This window comes from Neopsephotus bourkii, unplaced genomic scaffold (assembly GCF_033783945.1).
Source record: "Neopsephotus bourkii isolate Nb327-2 ecotype Australia unplaced genomic scaffold, CSIRO-AGI_Nbou_v1 NB_234, whole genome shotgun sequence".
NCBI classification, from domain to species: Eukaryota; Metazoa; Chordata; class Aves; order Psittaciformes; family Psittacidae; genus Neopsephotus; species Neopsephotus bourkii.
Window position 1 is genome coordinate 15066687 of NW_026900744.1, and position 27085 is coordinate 15093771.

At 46.5% G+C, this 27085-nt stretch overlaps 1 protein-coding gene across 1 annotated transcript in view; it reads right to left on the reverse strand.

Annotated features, from left to right (window-relative positions):
- Nucleotides 1-27085, reverse strand: part of PRRX1 (paired related homeobox 1) — a 40857-nt gene that overhangs the window by 7731 nt on the left and 6041 nt on the right. The window lies entirely within an intron of this gene.

The following is a 27085-nucleotide window of genomic DNA, read 5'->3' on the forward strand; positions in this document are numbered from 1 at the left end:
AGAGCCCCAGCTGGGCAATGTCAGCATGGTCCCACTGCCCTACGTGGCAGAACAGTAGTTACACCTGGGAGGGTCTGACACAATATATATGCCAGGATGTATTAAATTTCATCAATCATTGTATCTAACAATGCATATGCCAGTGCATTGTATTTTGAGTTAATCACTGCACACCTTGGCCCAGGTGACAACCTCACCACTGAGAGTCCAAGGGCTTGACCTGCTATATACAGTTGCAGAATGTCCCCTCAATAGTCATTTCTTTTGCCATATACAAAAATGACAGCTCCCTTCATTCTCCTGTTCTCCGGGGGTATGTAAGGCACAGGGAGAAGCTGACAAGGAAATTAAAGTCTGTGGTTGTTGTCCTCACCACCTGTTTGTGCTGCTTTTCACAGCCCATCTGGTAACAGTTAGGGCACCTGAAGGCCTTTGGAGCAAGGCCCATCCATTTAGGAACAAAAGGACATTCCTATTAAATTAAAGTAGGTTTTTCAAATTCCTGCAGGTTTACAGCTCCTCTGTTCCCAGTCCTTCTCCAACAGTCTAAAGATCCCCAGAAGACTCTTTTTCAGCCTGGGGATTCCTGGGTGCAAAAATACAACCTCGTTTTTCTTGTATCTGAGAACAAGTATTTGGAGACCAGTTTTTAACAGCATGTTGAATTGTAAAGCTGAGCTGGGAGGGAACTGGTAGAGGCAGGAATGCACAAAAAAAAAACAACCCTGAATGTGCATGGGAGTACCAGGACATTAAAATAAGGCTACAGGTGACTCTATCCTCCTCAGGTGGTGGGAAGCAAAGCGGTGAAGCAGAGGGATGGGATTTAACCGTTGCTTGTGCAGAACACCATGCATGCATTTCTACATGGTAGGGGTTTTAGCACTGTCAAAGGGACTGTCCCTTATAAAGAAGCAGAGAAGTCCTGCACATTCTTCTCTTGGCTCATCATCAAAGCCTTTACAAAAAAGGTCAGCGATTTTCCTCTGGTTCTACTGGACAACTTTGACACAGTTGTGCCACTTCGCACTACACAATACAGCAAACAGCAAAGAATGAACCTCAGGGCATGATCATCCCTCTGAATGGCAGAAACATTACCAGACCTTACGGCCACAGAGGCCAATGTCAACATGGGTGTCTGGCCTCCTGAGTTATCCATTTGATGCTGTTTTATGATCTAAACCCTGCCTATATGGACTGGATGAACAAATCAATAAAAGCTTTTGGGACCCCTAGGGAAACCCCGCCAGGCCTTTGAAGAGGACGCCTGGCTGGAGGGAGCCCAAGACCAAGGCAGTCTGGCCATTGCTCAGATCCTGTGTGACAGTCACACATGAAGAAGGGTGAGCACATCACTCTGGGGAGCAAGAAGAAGGGCCAAAGCCTGTAAAACACTGGAGAGCAAGAATCCCTCTTGCCAAGCACGTTAACACAATTTGCCTGGTTTCCTCCCAGCGTACAGCGAGACACTGGTGATTCACAGCTCACCTCGTAATTACAGGACCCAAAAATAGTAGGGCAAAGAAACGGAAAGTTGCAGGCAGCGGCTGCATTGCAGTGACTCACAGTTGGGTCACTGTTGGCTAATGCACCTCCGGCATTGGCTGGTGTGGAGCAGGGATATGAATCACCCCCTTTTTTTAACAGGATGTAGCTGGACAGAGGTTGTTCGACAGCAAAGCACAACCTGTTGACAGGGGGGTTGGGATTTTGAGGTCTCCTTTCACCAAACCTCTGAAACATCACAATGGAGCTAGATCCAAATGTCTACAGAAGTTACATGGATCACAGGAAAAAAATAGTAATAGCCATATTAGCCCAGAGTGCTGCTGGGATGATCATTCCTTGCGTTTTGCCATGCAGACATGCCATATGTTGATTACAAACTGCTAACTAGGGATTGCAGACACCTAAACCCCAGATGTCTGCCAATGTCACCTTACTCATAGTCACTGGCTGCCTTCAACATGTCAGCGGGGTATTTTGTTTTTTCCCCTGTCATTATTTCTTTATCAGGAAACAATGCTGAACACTGAAAAATGGTATTCCTAAACAGTGTTGACAGCACTAGTGACTGGAGTCAGCAGAAATGGAGAGAAGAGGAAAACAGCACTAAAACATTTTAGGTAGGTCAGAAGTCTTTCACCAACATTCTTTTAATCAGAAATATTTTATTACAAGCAGCGTTCTCAAAAGTTGAGCTGCCTGCAAATGCATCCCCCGGAGGGATCTAAAAGCACGCTCTTCTCTCAGGAACGTGATGTTGGAAAATGTGGGAATTTAATTTCAAAATCCCAACCTTTCATGTTGGAGTGGGGATTTTGTTTCCTGTTTCCACATTTGTGTTTTCCTGTGTTATTTCTAAATTCACCCGTGACATTCAAATCCTGGCATCGTACACAAACACACTTCTAGGATGCACCAAAGCATTTTCAATTGCTCTTAAATGATACAGTATGAAACACCCTGTTCTTTTTTCTATTGCTCATCACGCCTCCTCTTGCAACGAGGCAGATCCACACTTGAAGACGTTCTGATCCATGCTTCTTATTGCACAGCGGCTGTCCTAGTGTCTGTGACTATCACTGACGTACAATCAGATGGCTCCTGTTGGGATGCCACATTGAAAATTATATGCATTATAAAACAAAGCAGAGTTCGGAACTAAATGCCTACCTATATGTTACAAGATCAGTAATTTTTCCCACCAATATTTGCAACCACAACATATCTTGGATTTCCAGTTTGCAGGAATGCTCACGCATACTTGCTTTCATTCCAGGTCAGAACAAAAACTAATTTCCAGATGGGAATTACTGTGTGGGCAGTTTCGAAAAGTCTTGACAAGTTCTATTATGTCCAGAACCACCTATTATAATACATTAACTGGATATGAATTGAAAGTAAACAATTGGATTCAATTAAGTGAAAGACTGAGACGCTTAACCACAATATCATATACAGTAAGGCAGGAAAGATTTGTCACACCAGTTATATAAACTGTAAACTGAGAAAGGATTCCAGGAATAAAATATGGAATCACATTATCATCAGAGCATTCCAAATAAGAATTTACAGCAAAAGTTTGAACACAGATTAAAGAAAAAAACAAGACAAATTATTTCACAGGGAAAAAAATAATCTAGAAACTAAAACCACAGCAAATAAAATCTATTAAAAAAAAATAATAAAATCCTGCAAGCCCAAAACCAAAAAGGAAGTTTTATTCAGAGTGGCAAAGAAAGGAAGAAGGAGAATGAAAGGGAGAGGAACAGGGTTTTTATTTGGTTTAAAATTAAATTTTAAGATGCTCGAGTAGAAATACTTCCACAGTTCGCCCCCGGCTCCCAGCAGACTCCTCTCCCCAACGTCAGCTTTCCAGGCAGTTACGGCCCTTTGCAGGCTCATGCTCTAGTTTTATTCGCGATCTGCTTTGCTTTCGATTCATTATATATATCTTATATTACCTCCAAAATATTGCAACTCTGTGAGTGCAGGGCAGCTTTGCCAACTTAAAGCAATTGAAAAACCAAACCCCAGATCTGAAAGGTGTAATGAAAGCTAAAACAAGGCACCAGAAAAGGGAGTGGGAAGCAGGAATGGGAACATTTAAAAGCTGCTTGATGACAAAGCCTTGTCCTAACTGCTTTAAGAACAGTCTCAAGTGATTTTCCACTCATGGAGGATGCTGGAGATGAGCAGCGTGCCACAGAGCAGGGCTGCCCAGGCAGGGGTTCCCACCACCATCACTTGTGTGAAGACGAGATCATACCCTTCTAAAAATCTGACAGCAGCACTGCTCAGCGCCAAGCTCTGCCAGAGCAAGTTTCACCCTAAACAAAATAATCTCAACCTGAAAAGCCACTTTCCAGCCTGAAAACATCACTTTGCCAGAAACAGGGAAAAGCCTCACACCTCTATTTTCCCCCAGCTTGTTTTCTATGTCTTTGACCAGGCTGGACAGCCAGATCCACCCTGGAAGGGAAGCTGCTGATTTTGCAGCTTCCCTTCCCAAGCATCGACTGGAAGGACTCTGCTCCTCCAGGCAGCAGGAGCCCATTGCCCAGCAGCATCCATTGTCTTCACCAGATGTGAGCAGGGACAGGAGAGTGGCAAGAGGACAACATTTCATGCTCAGAGCTGCCTTAGCTGTCAGATTTTCTAAAAGCTCCCAGGAGAAAACAAACTCCAGTTTATATGTATCACCATGCAAAAAAAGTATTTTCAAATGGAAGTAAGGTTTAACTTCAGAGTATGCAAATGCTACACAGAGAAGTTATAATTACCCTACACAAGACATCACAAATTTAGGCAATATGGAATGAATATGACTCTTGAAAAAAAACAAAGTATGGTAAGGTAGCAGATGCCTATTAAGTCATGTACTGAAGCTAGCTCTGATGAGCAGCAGTACCGAGCCCAGCTGTACAACCGTGATAAAAGCAGGTTTGTATTTGAGATTACAGGTCACGCTACGGAGATTTTTGATCTACCATTTTTCTCCCATTACATAACACCAACTGAGCTTTTTCCTAGCCTTTTCTGTCTGTTTGTTTCTGCGCAATCTGTGCACAAGACCTCAAATTATTTCAATTATATGGAAAATTCAAGTATCTGAAGTTCCAGTCTCGTTAACATCACCAGGAACACAGAAAAAAAACATTAAAAAAAATAATCCCAAAGAAACAGATGCTACGTTCTCTTAAAAGCTTTTGGTTTTGATTATCTCTTAATCAGGTTTATTTTTTTTTGCACATAATAAGTTATTTTGTGCATGAGCATGGAACTTCAGAGAGGTAATGCTGAAGTTTTCATACAAAACTAAAGTTTTAATATTAAATGGAAAAGTGTGTGTATTTTCAGTGTTTCATAGTGGGACTATGGCAGTTCCTATCCAAAGTGTCTGCAATGTGGAACCTATCAGGATAATTTTTAGCTGACCGCATACAAACAATTACATATCATTACAGAACTGTGAATAGCTTTTGCATGGATAGCATGCCTACAGTCTCCTGTTGTGTTCGGCTCTGCCTGCCAGACTAAGGGAGCACGCTGAGGTCCTGTACAACGATGGCTCACCAGCACCAAGGGCAAAACGCTTGTCGTTTTCCACCAGGATAGGCTTTTGAGCAGAGGGACCTCCCACCTGTGCCAGTGACTCTTGTCCATCAGGAACAAGGTCTTGGAGTTGCGGCTTTCCGAGTGGAGAGCCTATAGACAGCTCTGAACTCCTGTGGCCTAGTTTCTAGCATGCAAACAGTCTTCACCTGGACTTACAAGATGCTGCAGGCACCTGAGTGCAGAGGCATCCCCTGTGCTCTGCTCTTTTGCAGATCTACAAAGCTGGGGATCAGGTCCCCCTGCAACCCCAACGTGCCTTGCTCTTGATCTACAGATAGAGCAGCATGAGCTCCTCCTCAGCAGCTAAGAGACCTATCCTATGGGAAATGTAAGACAAATCTCCTCTTCAGGGTGGCTCTAGCCCTGGTGTTCTGTCTCCCATCTGGTAGGAACCTGCAGAGCACGTGGGCAGTTACAGCAGCTGTGTGTCCTCCCTAACTACGTCAATGTTCCCACTTTCTGGAGTTGATAAAGAAATGATGTTAGGGTGGGGGGGGACGGGGGACGGGAAACCCAAACAAACCAGTAATCATGATCCAGTGGAAATCCAGAAAGTCTCCCTGGAAAAGACATGATGTTAAGTATTAATTACTGGGAGAACAATATTTGTGGGGGCAAAAAGTATACATCCTTCTCCAGAAATTGGTATAAAGTCATTGAAAGTCCCCCTAGATCCCACAGACCAGTCTAAGTTCTGTTGTACAGCTTTGCTTTCATACTCACTAGGGTTTTCCTTCTGGGCATCCTACAGCTCATAAGGCACATGGCTTAGTCCTGCTCTTCTAAAAAGCCTTTCAGCTGGGTCTTGGGGTCAGAGTGTTCCCATAATACAATGAGTGCTATATGGATCTCATAAGCTCCAAGACACAGTATGTTATGCGTTTGGAATTCCTTGTATGCTTTTATACTTTGTTTTACATATTGTAATTTTTTACATGCATTACCACATTGATCCTTGGAAAATTAATTTAAAAAAAATATAATCAAAAGCAAACACATATTTTAAAAGCCTGCCAGCAGCAAATCATGTTCTCTGAGACTGTATTCTGTAGCTGAGAAAGAGACCAAACCACCAGATCATGGCAGCAATCCAGCAGGGTGGATTTACCATGCTTGGGAGGCAACGGGATCCAAGGGGGCTGTAGTCCGCCCCAAGTCCCTCGTTAGGGTACCCCAATGCCGCAAAGCATTGGATCCATGACAGATGAGCAGAAAATGCAATTGCACAGCTCCACTAGCCGATACCACCAGCTGATATCCTAGCCAAAACAGGCTTGTGTGTCCCAGCACAGCAGTCAGCTGCAATGACATCCAACTGCCAGTGACAGGATGACTACCAGACCTTCCCTGGAGAGCTGGTGCACCTCAGCCTTCACAGGCTGTTCCTTACTCTTGGTTAAGACCCAAAATCACTGCAGGTGGTGGGGCTGAAAATGTGTGAAGTCACAGCTTTGCAAGGTCAGGGGTATGACTTCCAACGCCCACATCCTCTTCCCACCAGTTCCCCTTCCCGTGCTATGTGTTCTGATGTTTCATCTTAGGAACAGCATTCATACAGCCAAGACCAAACTTCCTAAACTCCACCCTGCTCCATTGGCATTTTCTCGTTTACAAAGCTGCCTCTCTATGTTCCTGGCCCACTCCCTGCCCCAGTTCATAACAGATAACACCTTTGTCCTCTCCAGCACCCCTTCTTGTCCTTTCTACAAAGGCTTTAAAAGCCAAGTTGTGAAACACCGTTCCTTTGAATTCTAATGTGCATGCAGTGTATATCCAAACCAGCACAACAGCTGACAGTATGGTTCTCCTCTGTTCTTAGCTTGATCATGTAACAAAAACGTCCCATGCAGGAGCAGACTGGTGCACCAGGAACTATTCACATCCAGCTGGATACCACCAGTTGCCTCAATGGCAGAGGCAAGAAACTATCACAACAATTAGGCAAGAACACGTTATAAATATATCTTCCACATTCATATCCCCAGCAGTGAGCTCCATAGGGTTACCTATTATACAAATGGCACAGTATTATTTCCTCATGCTTCTCTGTAGGATTTACCTGCTGTCTCCTTTCTCTCTGTATAGAGAAAGAGACCCACAGACCTACAGCTGGACATGAATCACAAACATATCACCGGTGTCCCAGGTTTCAGGGATCAATATGCCTTTTGATGCCAAGGTACTGGGACAAGACTTTAACAACAAAACACAGAACGTGTTAGGGAGACTCCTCCATTGTAGGGACCAACCAATGGGATTTTGATTCCTTCAATGGAAAGTGGTCCCTAGGAGAGAGCAAAATGATGCAGTGCTGATACTTGGGCTGAGGGATAATGGTGTGTACTGGAGCCAAAAGCACAACAGGGACAATACTGTGGCTGCTCCAGCACGTTGGGATGGCATACTTCAGTCTTTTTAACATCTCTCCAACTCTTGGAGGTTTTCCTGAGATCAAAATAGATAGAAACCACATCCACCCTCTTCTCATGGCCACAGGTTCAGAAGGTTGGGCCTTTCTGATAGTACTCATGTAGAAGGATGCATCAGCCTGAAGCAGGGACCCTGCAGTCTTCCTCCCACTGCACACCCACCTGAACTCTGGGCAACACTGCTTTTATTAAACTTGGTTTTCTATTTTTAAAAGTGCCAAAAAATCCTCATGAACTTCAGCTATAGGAGCCTTCCACTGGGGAAAATCAGAGATATTTTTGCCAGAAACAGATATGTGTCAAAAAAACCCCACAAACAACAACCCAACCTGAAAACCACTGCCATCAAAAATAAAGGGGGATTTCAAAGACTGAGAAGTGCTGTTTTCAGGGGGAATTTCTTTTCAGCCCATATATACATTACAGATGAACCACTTGGTATTTTGGTCCTTTCAGCTGGCTCATCTCTAAATGTTGTGAAGCCACAAGAGTCCGCAAACATTACCCAGCAATCTCCCACCCGCACCAGGAAAGACAGACTCAGGCTGACTGGCTTCGTGAATGTCTCCACTTGTTCAGGTCCCCACGGAGATCCTCCGTGCTGCTGAGAAGTGCCATTATTAAATAGCCCCATCCTGACTGGGTCTGGAAATTCACTTGGATGTGCTTTTTTTGGTATGTGGGACCCATGCGAGCAGACAGACAATGACTGGTGGGATGCACAAGCCAGCTGGCCCCACTGGTAGGCAGAAACACTGTTCTCAATGGATATTTCATCTGTTCATTGTTGAAATATCCAGGACTGCAAACTGCATGGCACAGAACGACCATCCTGGGACCATGGAACGCCACAGGCCAGGAGAAAGAGAAGTGCAAATAACAGTGAGAACATCAAAACCAGCTCTCCAAAGGCTGTGCTCCCCTCTCATTAGCAGCCAAGAACAAATGCAGTTTGGCCAAATCAGTCCACCATCGCCATCGCTCTTACCAAGAAAACTGGACTGGCGCTGCTGCAGTGCTCCGCTTAGAAATCCAGAGTTCTACTGCTAATGCATTTTATGGGTCCCTTTTGATCACAACTGGAAAAATGATGGCATCTGAGATCCAGAAATAACAGGAATTGAGCCTGGCTGTCAGCAGCCAGCCCACCTGCCCCTTCCAAAGGCTGAGCATCCTGACTGGAGCGTGCTCCTCAGATGAGGGATAAAGGACCTTTACATCCTGCAGTGCTACAGGAGGCAAATGGATTAGAGCATGTAAGGCCATTTGAAAACAACTTTTTCTCCTTCTCATGTCCACAGTGAAAACTTGCTCTTGTAAGGCCAGGGAAAGGGAGGAGGGACAAGGCTGCTGCTGGGCTCCAAGGGCTTTCTGCTGGACATAAGGACATTAAGCAAAACAGGAAGGTGGATAGGGCAGACCATGGGCTCCAGGGGATGCAAAGGGAAATCAGGCTCAGACCCACCTCCATCCTTAGCCTCTTCTGGACAGTGAATGCATTTCACATTAGGTAATAAATTGCTACATCTTATGTTTCTTAGTCTGCTGGAATGATGACTATTTTGGAATGTATTTTGAATGGTGCCCTGCCAGAGTCAAACAATCATCTAGAAATTTTAAATCAAAAGGCTGAAAAATGGAAACCTCTGTATTTCCACAAAGTTCGCTGCAGTTTGAAAGCACAGTTCCCAGCAGAAGAAGCAGAATTATGATTGTCAAAGCTCCTGCGAATTGGGGCAAATGTGTGATATGCTGGAAAAAACAATTCTTAACACAGAGTAATAATCCTTGCCTCCAGGTGATGAAAAGATTATAGGATATCTGCTTATTACTGCTCTTAATCTGGCTGAAATGTCAGATACTCTAACCCAGAGGATGTAACAACTTAGGGGACCTCTTTGGAAAAGGATATCTCAGCCACAAAACACTGCTTTCAGTCTGGTGCAGGGTTAGCAGACAAATGCTGCCATTCTAGCACAATTTAACAGAGTTTAAGTCTTTCTAAAGGCTCTAGCCAATGAATCACACCAGCTGCCAATCTAGCCACATCCTCACTTAAGAGTTGTATCTCAAAACCAGCAAAAGACTTGATGGATCATCCAAGGTAGCACAGCTGGAGAAACTATGCACCCATGCTACACCACAGCCCCCTGCTCTGACTGCTGCATCCTGCCTGCTGTGGGAGCCTAGATCAGTTCATGTAGTTAATCAGTCAAAAGGCAATGACAGGTTGAGCAAGCTCAGCACAAACCCAAAGCTTGGATGGAAAGCCTCCGTTGATAAAGGAGACCATAAGTGGTCTGGTCTCATCAGAGCAGCCACAGATGGAACAGTTCCAAGAAATAAGCTTTTCTCTCCCTCATGGAGATGGGCTGTCTAGACACATTGGCAAAGCTGGGCTGCCGAGTTTGCAGTGCTGCGTCCTTCTTGTATACAGTCTGTCAAATACAGCAAATTCCTGTCCCCTGGCCTGTGAGCATGGGCATTCTTCAAACTTCCCAGTGTCAGTCATTTCCAGAAACGCCAATTACATTTAATGAGAAATTTTTAAACATTTTTCCACCCTCCCTTAGGAAAACATCTTAGGATTTTTTTTGATCAATCCTCTGGCAAAATCATTTGCTGGTTATTTCAATACGCATGTTTTTACTAACAATTAAAGCAAAAATGAAATAAGTTGAGTACAAACTATTTTTAAGCCAAGAAACACTGATATGTGAATATGAATTGCAACAGAAACCTGAGAAAAATGTTCTCCAAATAATAAAAACCCAAAACCTATGGGAGTTGATGATGTTTTTCACTAGAAAAACAATTATGTTTCAGAATATTTAGAGAGAGCATGCCTAGCCTCAGGGCCACATTCGAAACAGTGTGTACATGTAGGTTTAAAACCATCCAGATGAAAGCCCTCCTGGAATAAGTAAATGATTTTCCACCAAATTAAAGATTACAGGGCTGATTAGTGTATATAATACAGATTTCTCCATCATCAAGGGTCCTTAAAACAAGCTAGAGAAACATGTGTCCGGGCTGCCGCAGGTCAAACAGCATGTGCAAATTCAGTCTTGCACTGAGGTTAAGGTGGACTGACACAACTTCATCAGTTCTTTGCCAGACTCGTGGCCCTGGAGCCCACGCCACACTCAAAGCTCTTGGTGAAGCTGTATTTGGGAGAGGAGCTTTGGGAGGAAAAAAAAGCCAGGCAACAAAACCAGTAAAAAAGCAAAGCTGGGGCCAGGAGATATATAGGCAGGGTGGGATTTGGCAGCCAGGAAAACTCCCCAGCTCCAGCTTTCTAATGACTGTAGGCAAGTCAGCCTGCTCCTTTGCGCTTCTTTTTCCTTCCTTGCTTTGCCTTGCCCATCCGTTTAAATATTTCTCTCTTGGAAGACATGTTACAGAATCACAGAATAGTTAGGGTTGGAAAGGATCTTAAGATCATCAAGTTCCAACCCCCCTGCCATAGGCAGGGACACCTCACACTAAACCATGTCACCCAAGGCTTTGTCCCACCTGGCCTTGAACACTGCCAGGGATGGAGCTTTCACGACCTCCCTGGGCACCTATTCCAGTGCCTCACCACCCTAACAGGAAAGAATTTCCTCCTTATATCCAATCTAAACTTCCCCTGTTTAAGTTTTAACCCATTACCCCTTGTCCTATCACTACAGTCCCTAATGAAGAGTCCATCCTCAGCATCCTATAGGCCCCCTTCAGATACTGGAAGGCTGCTATGAGGTCTCCACGCAGCCTTCTCTTCTCCAGGCTGAACAGTCCCAACTTTCTCAGCCGATCTTCATATGGGAGGTGCTCCAGTCCCCTGATCATCCTCGTGGCCCTCCTCTGGACTTGTTCCAACAGTTTCATGTCCTTTTTATGTTGAGGACACCAGAACTGCACACAATACTCCAAGTGAGGTCTCATGAGAGCAGAATAAAGGGGCAGGATCACCTCCTTCGACCTGCTGGTCACGCTCCTTCTGATGCAGCCCAGGATACGGTTGGCTTTCTGGGCTGTGAGCACACACTGCAGCTGCCTCATGTTCATTTTCTCATTGACCAACACCCCAAGTCCTTCTCCGCAGGGCTGCTCTGAATCTCTTCTCTGCTCAGCCTGTAGCTGTGCCTGGGATTGTTTTGATGTGTTGTGCCATTCTCTTTGTTTGTAACACATCTAGTAGTCCCATTATTAGTTTTCAGACAAAAAGCAATCACTTCAAAATACACTAGGAGTGGGATGCATTCACTTTACAATTGTGCCATTCATGCTGTTGAGTTTCACAGTATAAAGAATAAATTAACAGCAAGTAATTAAAATGCTTTTAGTATATGGTAGAAGTGTACGCAGCAGCTATTTCATGTCAGTTGCATGTGCAAATCCTAGCTGTTCTATCTGCAAGTATTGTAAACTGCATTTCCTAGCCACCATCAGTGCTAACCATGAGGTCTCACATCTATGCTGGCTCTGCTTTTAACTCTTCATGGAAAAACTCTCAGGTTTGATTCATAAATAAAATGGCACTCAACAGCTGATGGACACCACCACATCCCTGTGCTGGTACCTCCTCAGGCTGAGGCAGTGCCTAGCTTTTGAAGCTCAGGCTCGATTGCCTCTGGGTCAGCCACAGCCACGTGATGGTAGATAAACACTAAGCATCACCAGCATGGGCCACCAGATTGCCCTACTGATGCCTGTCTCCCTCCGTTCCATGCACTGATGGTGTCTCCCACAACCTTGTCAACTTAATGAGCCATCATCCTGATGTTTGGATATTTGGGTTGATTTAGACAGAAGCAGCCATGGAATGGGCCTTCTACTCTGTTCCACCAAAAGCACCTCTTGATGGGACTTCTAAAATCACCATAGGACAGAAAGCTCACCTGCTCCTGGCTGCTCACAGAAACCTTGAGGGCCTTCAGCTTCACTTAGGAAATCTCTTGCCAACCTCTCTGGTTACAGGAGCGAGTACGCAGGTGACTCTGTGTCAGAGTTAGCTTCCTCCCTCCTCCTCCCCATGCAGCTCTCCATACATCTCTCAGAAAGGGATACCAGGGCTGAACTCCATGGCTCAGGTTGAATGTTCCCTCCTGCCAGTCCCAGGTCCCAACCACGTGCTGGAAGTGCTGGCAGCGATGCTGAGCTGTGACTAGTGAGCAGCCATGAGCAGCCAGACACAAAGCTCCTGGACATGGGCCACCAGGGGCCCGCATTCCTGTGGGCATGTCCTCCAACCAGCCCCACATCTCAGCCCACTCAACCAGCTGTCCAGGCTCCCCCTTGATCAAAGAAATTGAATTCAAATGGAAAGACTGAACCCAGTGTTCTAAATGCCAAGAACTGTACCTACAGCCTGGACAGAGCCCAGATTTTCTGACGAGTTAGCTGCAAATACCCTTCAATCTCGGGCACACGGGACACTTAGAGAGCAGTACTGAGTGGATTGAAACATCCCCCATGCAGGTCCTGGAACATGTAAATTGCTATGCAAAGGACCATTGCCATGCAGTGTTGTATAACACAGATCAGAGCATCCAAAGAGCCCTAAACCAGCTCAGAGAGAGCTAAAGCAGAACAGTCTGGTCCTGAAATAGGCCTTCTTTTAAGCACAGCTCATTAAATGTTTGCTGGAAAAACAGAAAAGCATTTTCCATGGAGAAGAGGACATCCAAGAAAAGCCCTTTCGGACATAAATTGGCAAGAGTCTCCAAGCATTTATCTTCAGCATAGAATGTGCTCTGTCAGGAGGGCTGTAACTAACAATACGCTGAAAAACATGCCACAGACTTCCACAGTATTTTATTTGGCGCTAAGGGGTTATTCCTCAGCACAAAGAATTTGCAACTGGCATCAGTTAAATGAGAAATTACAACCTTCAAAAGACCTATTTAGCGTCAGCTGCAGAAAGTACGGAATTTGCCATCGGCTTCAATGACAACAGATTATGCCCCATAAAACGCTGCAAACATGCTCGGCTACAATACTTGGCATGAGCTGCCAGTTCAGTGGGGGGACTGGGGGACTCTGCACTTCCTACTCCTTCTCAGGAGGCTGCCGCCTGCTTTAGGAGTGGTGACATGCCCCCTCCCCAGCTCTCTGGGTCGTGTGCCTGCCAAGTTCAGCCACAGGATACAGGACAGGGCAAGCTGATTTCTACAAGGGCCTTACTGAGCTGACAGACTGGCAGCCAGCAGAGCCAGGCTTGTGCTGGCTCTAGTTGGGCTGCAGGGAACCTCCAAGCCACAGAGCAGCATCTTGGAGCAAGATACCTCAAGGTTGTTAGCCCCACAGCTCATTAGTGCTTATCAGAAATAAGAGGGAAGTATCCCATTCCTCCAGGCTGGATGTTCAGCTGGGACAGACCACAGTCCGCAGCATGGAGACCAGCAGGTAGGTTACCTGGCTCTGCTTCCAGCATGGTCATTTGGGAGCCCTATCACCTCCTGACCCTGCACAGCTCAGCTTTGTGCTAGGATGAGAGACAGCCATGCTGCCTCTGTCCTGGGGGATCATTTCCACATCCCCAAGAGGAGCAGAGCTCTGCCAGTGAGCTCACCAGACCCTCAAACCTTTTCCCACTCCACCTTGCCAAACACGCCAGAAAAGGAAACCTGAGTCAGGAACCTTTCTGGTGTTTGCTCAGCATGAGTTCTGTGTCTATGTGACACATGTGGGAGTGCTCTGCAGAGAGCACGTATGTATGGGAAGGGAAAGACTGTCACTCGGCTGCCGGCATCAGGCCAGTGCTATCTTGAGTTAACCTGGGAAAACTGACAGATTCTTGATCCAGAAGCAATCTCTGCCTCAGCTCTCAGAGGGGGCTCTGGAGAGGTCAGCCTGAACCACGTTTTTCTGCTGAAAACCCTGCCCAGTGGGCTTTAAAATGCTCCCATCCCCATGCTCTGCAAGAACTTTACTGTTTCCTTCCCCAGTCTGAGTCAGAGGCACATGGCTACAGCAGATCTACAAAGACAGAGGTTTAATGGGCAAAGACAATTCATTTACCTCGCCCTGGCAGGATATTTAACCATTCCCTGGACTTGTGCAACAGCAACAAAAACTAAAGGGGGAAAAGGAGTCTTTTCGCACATTGCTGCAGCCAGCAGCAGGCAGCCTGCCCCGTGTCAGCTCACTCTGCTCCAGCACTTGTAAAACCCAGATGCTTGCATGGCAACTGCAGCCTTTGAGTTAACCCCTGCTCCTGCAAGCCCAGGAATTGTTACTTGACTTGAAATTAAGTGTGTTTGTGAATCCTTACTGGGCTGGGGGAGAAGGGATAACTTGCCCTTGGCTTTGCCACTGAGCTTTGTTCATGCACAGCACGAACAGCCAAAATGGGATGAACCTAAATGCTCACGCGCCTTAAATTGGACCCTCTGAGAACTGCACAGCTGCCTCTGTAGAAGACTGGCATTAAGACAGGCTCTGGACAGACTGTGCCTCCTCTCAGTGCACCCTCTGGAAGGTGGCTAAATCTCATCCTTCTGACTAACACACACTTGCCAGAGATGTACTCTTCCTCTTTTGTTATGCCAGGTTTTCACATGACCCCTGAATCTGGAGCTTAAAAAAGCATTAAGAGCCATGGTACTTCAAGGAATTCACAGCTGAGACTGGACCTTGGTCCTGCTGTACTGGCATAGAACTTTCATGCACTATGTGATGGTCCTCCCATAAAGGCTTCGGACACTCTATTTACGAGCCAGGCAAAAGCTGGCATCTGGTAGTAATGGCCTACCGTTACCCAGCTGGCTCCATTTTAAAAGCTGAAGTGTGACAGCCAAACCCACCTGCAGAGCCCCTTGAAGCTCAAGCCACTTGCAGTCAGGGACATTAACTACAGGCTGAAATGCCCAGCTCGAGGCAACCGCACAGGAAAATCTCAGCCATTTCCTACTCCAGAAGTCAGATGGCATTTTCAACAGGGCAGACCCTGGAGTGCTCTCCTAGCTTTTAAACAAGCCTTTTAAATTTACTCTCCTTATACAGAGACGCACAAGGGGACCAAGCCAACATCATCAAATGTTTGTATCTGAATCACGTTTTATTTCCCAACATCTGAAGGGAAGAAGTGTATTAAACCGTATGTCACCTGCTGCCACAGGCTCGTTCCTGAGCAGGAATTCACTTGCCAAATTCACAGGGGACCACTCCCAGCTTAGACACCACTTTTACGCTGCAGATAGTTTAAGCATCCATAATGAATAGAGATGCTTTCCTGAAGGAAAAGCAAGAGAAAGAAAAAGATCTTCACATAAAGTAAACCCAAGTAATACTTCAATAAGATCTGTTCCTAGTGTTAGGAGGACTGCAGGAACTGGAGATGAGAAGCTCCTTTTAAAATGGAAAATTCACCCCTGATAAAGGATGGATGAGGTACTAAAACAAATACTACATTTCATTCTGGCTAACGGAACTCTGATCTTGCCCTCTCTGAAGGGCAATTTTCATTTATGCAAGGATGACTTCAAGTTCTCTTATTTGCTAAGCCCAGGCTGTGGTAATACGTGCAGATTTCTTGCACGAACCTCTTCTGTTGCTCAGGCATTTGTTTTGCGGTTGCTCTGACAGTTTTATTGGATCAATCACCTGGGCATAGAGGTAATAAAATGCTAAATCTCTCACCCCTGGACACAGGCTACATCTTTCCCTAGTTACCTGCTAGCCTATAGCAAAGTCAAAAGTCATATTCTCATCGCCTGCTTTGGGAGACCTGCTGCTGCACTCACTGAGAGCCATGTTCAGAGAGACGGGTGCCCACATCCGCCCTAACCACATCTGCCTTGTAGTTCCACTACCAGCTTCACTAGCATTGACTGAAACAGGCCAGGCTGCCCCAAACCAGTACTGGATCCCAGCAACTGGCTCTGGGATATCCTCTCCCACCTGGTAGTCCCCAGCACCTGGGCATCAGCCTTTCCAGCTTTCAGGCACAGTCTGTATCCAAAACCTCCCCATGTCTCCAGTTTTCACACAGAAATGGCTCTGACTTCTGTCAAATCATTCAGGAAAATGAGCCTGGGAAATTTCAAGGCTTGAAATGCAAGCACTTTAAAAAGCTACCACAGACAGTAACCAAAGGTGTAACACCTCCCGTGTTTGCTAGAGCAGATAGTACATTTGCATGGCAGAGACAGTGCTCTTGAGCTATTAGATTTCATGTTGTGGGTCTTGCCTTTAAACTGTAAAATAAAATAAGTGGGAAAGGTTAACAGAAAACCCCAATTGAAGATCTCTTCCCCTCTCCTAGCTTTCCCTCCTCCTTGCTCCCTGTGGTGGCTGAGTTCAAGGCAGGCTGTGTCTTGCTCAGAGTATGGCTTACCCCGTTGGAGCGAAGCAAGTTGCAGAAGGGCCTGGGCCCTTTGAAGCAGCCACAACAGAAGAATATCCTGCCCCCAGGGATGCGTGGCATGGGGCTGGCCCAGCCACTGGGAGAGCAAAGCCAGTGTGCAGTGTGTGGCAGGAGAGAGGCTGCAACAAAGGAGAAGCCATGGGGCAGAGCTTGCACCAGCCTCCCACAGGAGCTGAGGACCTGGAAAGGAGAATATGGCCATGGACAGGCTGCTCTGGGCACCAAAACCCTTGGAGGTGACTTCCAAAAGGGCAGCCCAGCTTCACCAACTGGTTGCAACTGGCTTTCTGGAGAAATTGTTTACAACGTGAGATGCTCGTTGCAGCTGCTAGCCGGGCAGGTTTTGAGTTGTTGGCTAGTATCGACCACAGCTTGTCAATTTGAACAGGAACTGCAAAGATAATTCAGCTCCGAGAATTTTCTTCAAAAACTGGTGGCTCAGTGAAAGTTAAAAAGAATTATTAATAGTGACAGCAAAAGATCAAGCTGCTGGGCAAGTCCAAGCTCTTACGAGACATGCAAGAACCAAGACCAGTGCATATCACTGCTCTGACAAGGTGAAGGGAAATCGCAGCAGACCTCAGTGCTGATTACTCCATAGACATCCCAACCCAGAGGTGCACAGCGGCAGAAGCATCATTGCCAATGGCTCTCTCCTTCACATCGCACCGCCTGCCTGCCTCTGCTAGGCCAGACCTGGAAGAGCCAAGGGCTCAGACCAGGCACTCTGAGCCCCGGGTTTTGGTACAGCTGTGCCAGTGTAAGTATTAAACCAGGAGAAAGTGGAGGCCAAGGCGACAGGGACTGCAGCACCAAGAGCACTCCTGTGCCCTGCGCAGGGAGGGTGAGCAGCCCCTGCTCCTGTGGGACCCTGGCCACACTACATCGTCGTGCTTTCCTCCCGATTTCCTCTGCCACAGGCATTTCTGTGGGCTCGGACCAGTAGATGGCACCAAAATAACAGAAAAGCCCCTCCACTCTGCCCTCCGAGTATCCGTATTCTGCCGGCAGTCTCACGCCGGCACACGGCTGGGCACTGGCAGCAATCAACGGCTTTCGGCTTTCCACTTTTAAAAGCTTTTTTGGAGTTGACGTCTAATATGACTTCTCAAAGTTTTAGCAAACAAATCCAAACAAACAAAAAAACCCCAAACAACAGAAAAGAAAAAAGTCAAAGTGTTTTCTTTCCATTTTGAGACATTAAAAAAAATCTACTCCCCCCACCTTCCAGCACAGATACCGCTTTTAAATGAAAAACAGAATCAAAGCATTTACCCAAAGCATTTGCTTTCTCCATAATTGCTTTAATTTGGAGGAGGTTCCCCCCTACTTCTGTATCTGACAGAAAATTCCTGCCTATTGCAGTTGACCAGAACCTGCATTTCTCAGTGTAGAAAAAAATCACCCAAGAAGTGCCTGGCCACGTTTTTGGCAGGAAGGTGTCATTCTCTTTGGCTGTTGTGTCTGTCAACATAGTTAAAGGAAAGGTTGGTACTTCTTCCCAAGCAGCTTCTGCTATTAGCTAATGACTTACAGCAGTCCTTCTCCTCTGCAGGCTGAGCATCCTCTCCACTCTCTCAAACAAGCAATAGGACCAGCTTGGGTCAGAGTAAGCATTTTAGCCAGGAGGTACCTGCCTCTCTTGCACACTGGGCATGCAGGAATTTTTCTCTTTACAGAGAGGCTGCCCTAAAGTGGGATCAACAGCCAGAGTACAGCCTGCAGCAAAATCTAGCCAGTTTAGGATGACCCTATTTGCATCCATCCCTTAAGGTACCTCCTGATCACAGGCAGCAGCAGATAGCCATGTTTTCAGAAGAAGGACCTGGACAAAGATGAAGGTGGTCTCCAGGGATGCTCTCTGCAGACTCTCCCAGCACCTGGCTCAGCTGTGAAGTATGACGGGGTGTACCTGAGGACTGCACAGTAATGCCAAATGCCCCAGGGCAGCAGCCATGGCTCTGCCTGGAAGAGGTTTAACATGCTCATGGAAGCACCAGTATTTTTTCAGAAGCTTGAATCCTGCCTGGATTCAATCTGGGACAAATTCAGAGACCTTCCGACTTTTCACACCCGGGCTGAGTTTTGAACATGGCTCAGCCCAGCGAAGTTTTAAGATGAGCTTAATTATTTGAGGAACTGGAACGTGTTGCCCAGGGAGGTTGTGAATGCTCCATCCCTGGCAGTGTTCAAGGCCAGGTTGGACAGAGCCTTGGGTGATATGGTTTAGTGTGAGGTGTCCCTGCCCATGGCAGGGGGGTTGGAACTTGATGATCTTAACGTCCTTTCCAACCCTAACTATTCTATGATTCTATGATTTTGATCTTTCCTCTCATCCACATTATTAATCATATTGAAGGAAAGTGTAATTCCTCCAAACCAAACCATTTGCCAAATCATTTCTCGGCACATTTTTACTTAATATCCCTTCTAGGAACAAAGCACATTTGGAAACTTCTGTGCTCTATCCTTCTTGGCCAACAGCATAGCCATGAGCATGTGACTGCAAGCACTTAAATGCTGCTGCTGGGAAATGCCCAGCCTGGCGGGACAAGAAAAGGCTCCTGTCCCAGCAGAGAACCAGCCATGAGGGTTTAGTACTACAAACGCTCCCAGGGGAGCCACTCTTTGGCCATTCGTGGTTTAGTGGGCTCCTCCCTGGCTAGTGACAAGCGAATACAAAATGGAGCGCAGACTCGGGTGGCTCTCTGATCATCATGGCCCTTTTGCTCCCTTTCTTTGGTGCCAGCCCTGAAAAGCCATCTCTGACATTCCCTACCGATTCAGTGCCTCTGTGTCCTGTGAGGATGCTGAGCACATCTATCTCCCTCCCCACCACTGATTAAATTTGCAGCTCTCCATGTTTTCCTCATTTTATCCAGTGCCAACAGGGTTGTGATTACAAGAGACAATGTTCATATAGACTCAGCCTGGCCAGAAATACCAAAAATTTCAAGCAACAGCCTGCTTTTTTCAGAACTGCAGTAAATCCAGGAGAGGTCCTGAAATATGAAAGCAAGTTGGGCTATTTTCCATGTCTAACATTTGCCCTTTGTAGCTCTGCAGAGGCTTTCCTATCTCTGATATTCCTAGCAGTGGGATTTTGAAGAGGGGATTGTCCTATAAATGAGTGTGGCAGCTGGTTCACATAAGGGCCTGAGTTATAATCAGAGATGAGGACATTGCTTTCCTTTTGTGTTTCTTGCTATGTTTTGGTTCAAACCTGTAAACAGACTCACATTGAGTGGATCTGCATTCTCCATCTGGTCCTGTGATCCAGTTTCCTGGCAGGAATATTCCTGACATCGAATTACACAGGAATGTTGCAGTGCATCCATCCATCCATCCCACGGCCAAAGCTGAGCGCTCTAGTTTGCTGGTTTCTGTGCAAGACTCAGCCATAGCATTTCACCCAGTTTCCCCGCTAGCGAGACTAATAACTCATGGCTGGCAAAAGCAGATCTTCCAAAAGAGCTTCCAGACATTCATGGATGGAGGAGCCAACGCTCTTCTTCAGAGTTCTTTCTAGTGATTACATAGCATCTCACGGTTAAAAAATGCATGTTTTCTACCCCCTTTGAATGCACGTCTGGCTTTTGCTCCCAGCCTCTGGCTCTTGTTCTATGTTTCTCTGATGGATTAAAGAGGGGGAAAAAAAATAATAAAAATAAAAGAAGACCCCTTCCTAAACAGTCATGGAAACGAGGATTTGAATCCATCATCACAAATGTCTGGAATGACTCTCGGCTTTACATGGCCAGAGGTCAGCGATACGTCACACAAGCAAAAGCATTCCCACTCGGAGGAGAGACTGGGAAGCACAGCAGGGAGCAAAGCCTTTCCAAGGATGCCTGGAGAGCAATGCCATGGGTGTAGCAAGAAAGGCGGGGAGAACAGGGAGCCTGGCACCACTGCTGGTGAGAAAATCAGGATTCAGCACCCAGCTCTGCACAGAGTGCTTCAACCCTCTGAAAACAAGGCGTCCTCTCCACTTGCTCTCTGTAAGCTCCTCCAGACACAGACTACCTCTAACCAAAAGCACACAGCATTTGGAAACGTTAGACATGAACCTTCCCGGAATGATGAAGGGCAGCTTTCTGGGGTGATTTTCTTGCTAATCGCATCCTAGTTTGTCTTCCATCACACCAGCTACTTCCAGCCCACAATGCTCAAACCAAAAGGCACATCTAGGAACTCTGTTAACTGATTTCCCAGCAGTGGGTCACCCCCCCGTGACTGTGTCCATTCCGTGTACTTCCCTTCAGCTGGATGCATCCCTCTTGCTACACAGGCACCACAGTCGAAAACAGCACAGCAACCTGCTTGGAAAGCAGGAGAAAACAGGAGGCAGCACCACTGTGCTGGTGAGGACAGACAAAATGCAGGGTTAAGCACATAGGCATATTCACATTAAAGTCACACAGCCACTGAAACTTGGGAAAAGGACTCCCATCTCAAGACAGGATGAGCTCTACACTGTTTATTCCTTCACATTTTTGCCATCATCAGATCTGCACTTACGGTCTTGACAGCATCCTCACATCACCTCTTCTCTGGTCTCCCTGTCCTGACTAGACCCGGGAGGATTTCCCTGCTACCTCACTTACATGTCCCTTGCTGCAACAGAAGGAGGTGGGCTTGGTGACCTCTTCTTGAGGCTAAGCACCAATTCTTTCCTCCTAAACTGGATGCTGGAACTCTGCTTACTGCTTTTCTCCTCTAGACATTTTTTACCCAGTTTGCAACTTCCTTGACATGCAGCTTGCCCAAACAGAGCACACCTGGAGCCCCCTCTATGCTGAACACGAGGGGATGTTCCACAAATGCGGCAGAACTACAGAAGATGCTGGGGGTGAAAAACATCTGCCTCTCTTCAAAAAGATGCAGTGTTTTACACTGAGCCAGGAGAGTTGGTTCAAAGCCAGGTAAGCAGATTTGCAAAGGGCACAGAATCACAGCACTCCAGCATAGGCTCCTTACTCTGAATTTGTTCTCCTTTATAGACAGCAGGTTGATGCCAGTGGCTACCATGACACCCTCCTTTACACGGCAACATGCAGAAACACACTGGGCTGTGATGTTGGGGAGATCTGCTCTATAGGCTCATCAGATGAGTGAGACCAGCCACGCTCCCCAGCAAGCCCAATTTCCCCACTGGGAATCACTGGTGTAGAAGAGATGGATCCATCCTATGGGGTGCCCATGATCAGACCTCGGAGAACACATCCCATAGGGAATGAGCTGTCCCACAGCTGGAGGGCTTGGCTGATGGTGGGGCATTCAGAAGAAGGGTTAGCACCAAAATAGGTCATTAGTGAGCAATGTGGAGTTCTTCATTCTTCTCTGGGCCCCCCATTTTCCTAACAGGAATGCCTCAGAACTTACAGTTCTCTTCCAAAGACCAGTCTTTGTTTGTCTGATCATTTTTTTTTAAACGATCGGGTAACTTGTGAATACATTTTCTGATGATTCCCACATCCTCCCAGCTGGAGAACAGCTCATGAACAGACTCCAAACTCTGTAAATGAGCTTGTTAGTCATAAGCCTTCAAACAGGCTTGATAAACAACTTTCAGCCTGCAGGATATTCATCAACCATTCTGTCTGCCTGGTCTCCTGACACTAATTTATTATTTACAGTGAGAGATCCCTGTCCTAAATCACAGGTGATTGTTTCTTTTCACTGATTAGCTGATTTTTTTATTTTTTTATTTTTATTTAGGAGAAACAATGAAAACCAAATCCCAAACAAGCAGTGCGTCACAAGCACTTATTCCTGAGTGTTTTCCCTAGTTTCCATGAGATGGATCAGCAGCTGTCCAAATGAAACAAACTGCAAGTAAAGATCTTTCTGGCCAACTTTCAAGACCGGGCCAGCAGAGAAAAAGAGCATGACCATCCCAACCAGCCACTGGGAATTTCACTACCTGCCACCAAACGCTCCAGGGACCTTACAGCTGACCAGCATGTGCAGCTCTTTGTGTTCTTTGGGTTTGTGGAGAGCCCAAGCACCACAAGATGTTCAGGAGATCCGATTCCACATGCAAAAATCTGCCATGGAAACCATTTCACCCCATGGATGGGTTCATGCAACAAACACAACTTGCCCCAAGGGCATGGGGTGACCTCAGGTGTACCTGAGCAGAAGGTGGGCTCCCTGCAGGAACAAACTTGCTAGAAGTTGCTCCAGCTCACGGCAATGGATCTCCTCAATGCTAATCAGTTAATTAACCCAGAAGGTGATCAATTCCAGAGAATGCAGATGAAATTGCAGTTTGCTGGGGGCGATGCAGAGGGAGAAGAAACTTCATGAATCACTGTTGAAGCCGAGCTCTTATATAACACACATCCAGCCGATTTCAGAGCCCTTACTTAGGGGGCCAAGACTGTACCCAGTTATATGGGTAGTAAAACTGAGGTACACCAAGGTGAACTTGGTCAAGTTATGGCAGCAAATACACAGAAAAAAAGACCTCAGGACCCTGTGGCCAAGGCACAAAGGCATTTTGAAGCAGTGAAAGACAGTCTGGGTTTATCCTGCCTGTCCATATCAGCTGATGTTTGGAAGGGGAAAAAAACCCAAACTCTACTGTTTCAATATAGACTTGGGTGCAAGCCTTTTCTGGATAGGCTCCGGCAAACACTATATCCTACAAACCCTGCCCTGCTGTACCCCCAAGCTGAGTGACCCTATACTGCCTGGGGAGCACATAGAGCACACAAATGCCCTCCCCAACAGGCTGCCTTGTGTGTGCATAAAATGCAGACCTGTGTTTCCGTTACCACCTTAGCTCTCCATCCCCTATTCACAGAGAAGTACAGACTGCCGTTAGCATTCAGAGTAAAGGCATTGGGAAGCAAAGCTCAGCTCTGGACTGATCCTGAAAGGTCTTTTTCTCTCTATCACTACAAAGTCACCAATACATTTGATCTGACAACCTCAAGCACTCAAGGCTGGACAGGCTACCCCACTGGCTCATGTTTAGGACAGGTTTCCCCATGCCAAATGGAAGCAAACATGCTCAGAAAAGACAGAGACTTGTCACCAGCTTTCTTCAGCACTGTCAGCAAGGGAGTCATCCATCTCAAGCAGCAACTCAGTTCTGTTCTCACAAAACTCTGCTCTGTACCTTTCATGTGGGGGAAAATACAATGCTGTGCAAGACGCAGAAGGATAACAGGTATCAAGTGCTACTGGCATTTCAAGCCACAGGCTGGGGGAGAGCACTTGTAAAGCTTTACAGGAAACCAGCCCAGATTTCATGGGGACAGGACCTGCCTGCGGAGCCACTGGCTAGGGCAGCCCTTTCTGCAGCACCAGGCCCAGAGCATTAACACTCCGTTTTCACTGTTACGGCTCAGGCACTTTTCCCTATTAAAGTCCAATCTATCCCTGCAAAGCCCCAGCTCTGCTGAACTGACACATAGAAATGATGGCTGTTTGGAAGCTGTGAGCAGGATTTTTTCTTCTTTTTTTTTTTTTTTCCTCTCCAAATGTGTGTTCTATTAGTGATGATTCCAAAAAAGAGGGTGGCTTCCAGAAGCACTGAGCAGCTTAGCCCTCCACTCATTCAGCAGCCACAAATACAACAAAACCAAGATCAAACAGCAGACTACTAAAGACCCTCATGGGTTCAAAACTTACCTAACCTTGACTGGTCCAGCACTTACGCTGGCTACAAGAGATGACTGGAAGCTACATGGATGCTGACTTCTGCAGTCACCTAACCTTCTCCGTCACCCCCAGCATCCTGCTTTGTTCCAAGTGCCCCTGGGACTGCTGGTCCCCTTCAGAGCTGGATGCCATTTTCCTTCCCCAAGCCTGCCCGCTCAGCAGCTGCAGTTGGCAATTTTGTCTTACCCCACGTGCGCAGGGCCATGGATAACTTTGGTTTACTTTTGTCAAGGAGGCCACAGGAGAAGTTCATCCACTGGTGGGCTCAGAGCAGGAAGCAATGTCCCCAGGCTCCTGATGAATTCCAGCTCTTGGTGCAAAAGCAGTTTTGCTGCCTGAGCAGCTCATCAAGATGTGGAGAGGGTCCTAGCCAGACACTGAGCGGCTCTTTGGACTTTTGCCCTGCCCAGCAGTCCTGCTGACTGGCTGGAGTTTCTCCTGTAGGAAAATTTCTCTAGCCAGAAATGGGGAAAAATTGGGTGAAATATGAACTGGATGCTGCAGTAGGATGTAGTGACTTGTTAACAGCATAGTTGGCTCCCCTCACCTCTTTTCTAACCTTCCCTTCCAGGAATACAAGGCACCAAGACGTCCTGGGCTGCCACCTCAAGGTAAATGTTCACTCCATATGGGCATGATAAATCCAGACTGTCTGGGAAGCTGCTTTAAACACTGGCATAACCTTTTCTCGGCCTCTGGAGGTGAGAGAGGAGCCCAGAAAGCTGTGTAAGCTGAAATAGACTCTCACTGGCTTGCTCACCAGGCCTCTCCTCTTAGCTTTGGCTGCCGCAGACTCCATCTTGCACATGCCAGGCTTTCCATTGTAGGAGGTGGCCCCCAGTCCTCAGCTTCGGCACCACTGCTCCCTTCCCTTCCCAACCATCATCTTCCAGATGTTATTTGAAAGAAACTTCTCTCAAAATGATGCTACCGTAGTCCCAGCAGACACACAGTGCACTTCTGCTGAGCTCCCATCCCCACTTCACAGCATCTTCCACGGCTACACAGCAGACTAGCTGGCTCCAGCAGAAAGCATGCAGGAAAGGAAATGGCAGGTTAGGTACATACCACATGTTTACAGATCAATGCAGGAATGATAAATGTGAGCAGAGCCAACAAATCTAGGAGTAAGAACTGAAGGACTGTCTGGAGGACCCTTGTACCACTGGCTGTAAGAGTGCTGTAGTCACAGCACAGGGTGACAAAGGACAAGTTACCACAGACCTGTGCTGTAGGGCTGGTGGCACCTTGCTTCTATGAATACATGAGCTTCCACTAATACAATCTACAACACAGTGTTGAGTAAGAGGTTGAACGTGTGCTGCATCTCCCCCTCAGGAGGAGGCACTGCTGGCATCCTTCTCCACGCCCCATCAAACTGCCATAAGACCTGCTAGGATTTCACCACCCCTTTGAGGTGTCTGCTCTCCCACCAGAGCAGCCAGTAGGTTCAGAAGATATTTCCCATGTGACCATACAACTGGTTTTTCTTGGAGGAACCAGCTAAAAACCTATGCTCTGTGCTCCACCACCCGAGCACAAGTTTAAAACTTTCTGTGCTCTGTGCTTAATGCCACAAGGACAGTTCAAACAGAAGATTCAATCACAGCCTTGGTCAACTGCTCCTCCAGCTAGGCTGTGATGATTCTCACTTCACATCTCTATAATCTGCCCCGAAATCCAAGCCTCCTTTAGGAAAGGCAAGCAGGGTGGGGAACCAGAAATGCAGTGATTCATTCTCCCCAGAAACAGAGGCCCAAGTCTGGAATATTGTGACACTCGGTAAATATTCGTGATGTACTTCATTATGCAATGGAGGCTCAGCAGGAATACAGCTCCCTCAGGGCTATTTAACATGGGTTTCAAAAACAATTAAATATATCATAAACAACTTGCAACCAGGAATAAACACCTATAATCTCATCAAGCCATTCTGGGGATGTCCAAAACCATGGGACCAAACTTGGTTACCAGGGGGGAAAAAAAGTAAAAAATACATCCTTGAAGGAACCATGGTTGTGGAATTCTGTGTCTGCGCTGTCAAACACTAAATTCTCCCAGCCCCCCCGGCTTGTACCCTGTCCATGCTCTTGCTCTTTCTTTCCAGGCTTTCTAACATCCCATGCATTGATGTGTGTTGCACCTTTGCTGAAAGGCAAAAGGGTCGCGGCCCTGAATGCAGACAGCAAAACTGTTTCATACCTTCACAGAAATATTCCACCAGCCAGGAAAAAAAAGTTTTTTTCATGACTCAAGGCTGCTGGTCAAGTCTTTAAAGGCTAACACTCATCTATTAGCATACATATAAGCAGCCCATTGAATCGCATGCAATGACTCCTGTGAGTAAGGATTGCACAAATTAACCCTGAGATAATATTTTCCCATGCGATCACTGCTTTATACATCATCAAAAAGATGGAAAATAGACTGGGTAGTAGTGGAAACTCAGTGCAGATGACAAAAAGCTGATGTTCATTAGGAGTGTTCTAGCAGTGTAGACCAAACG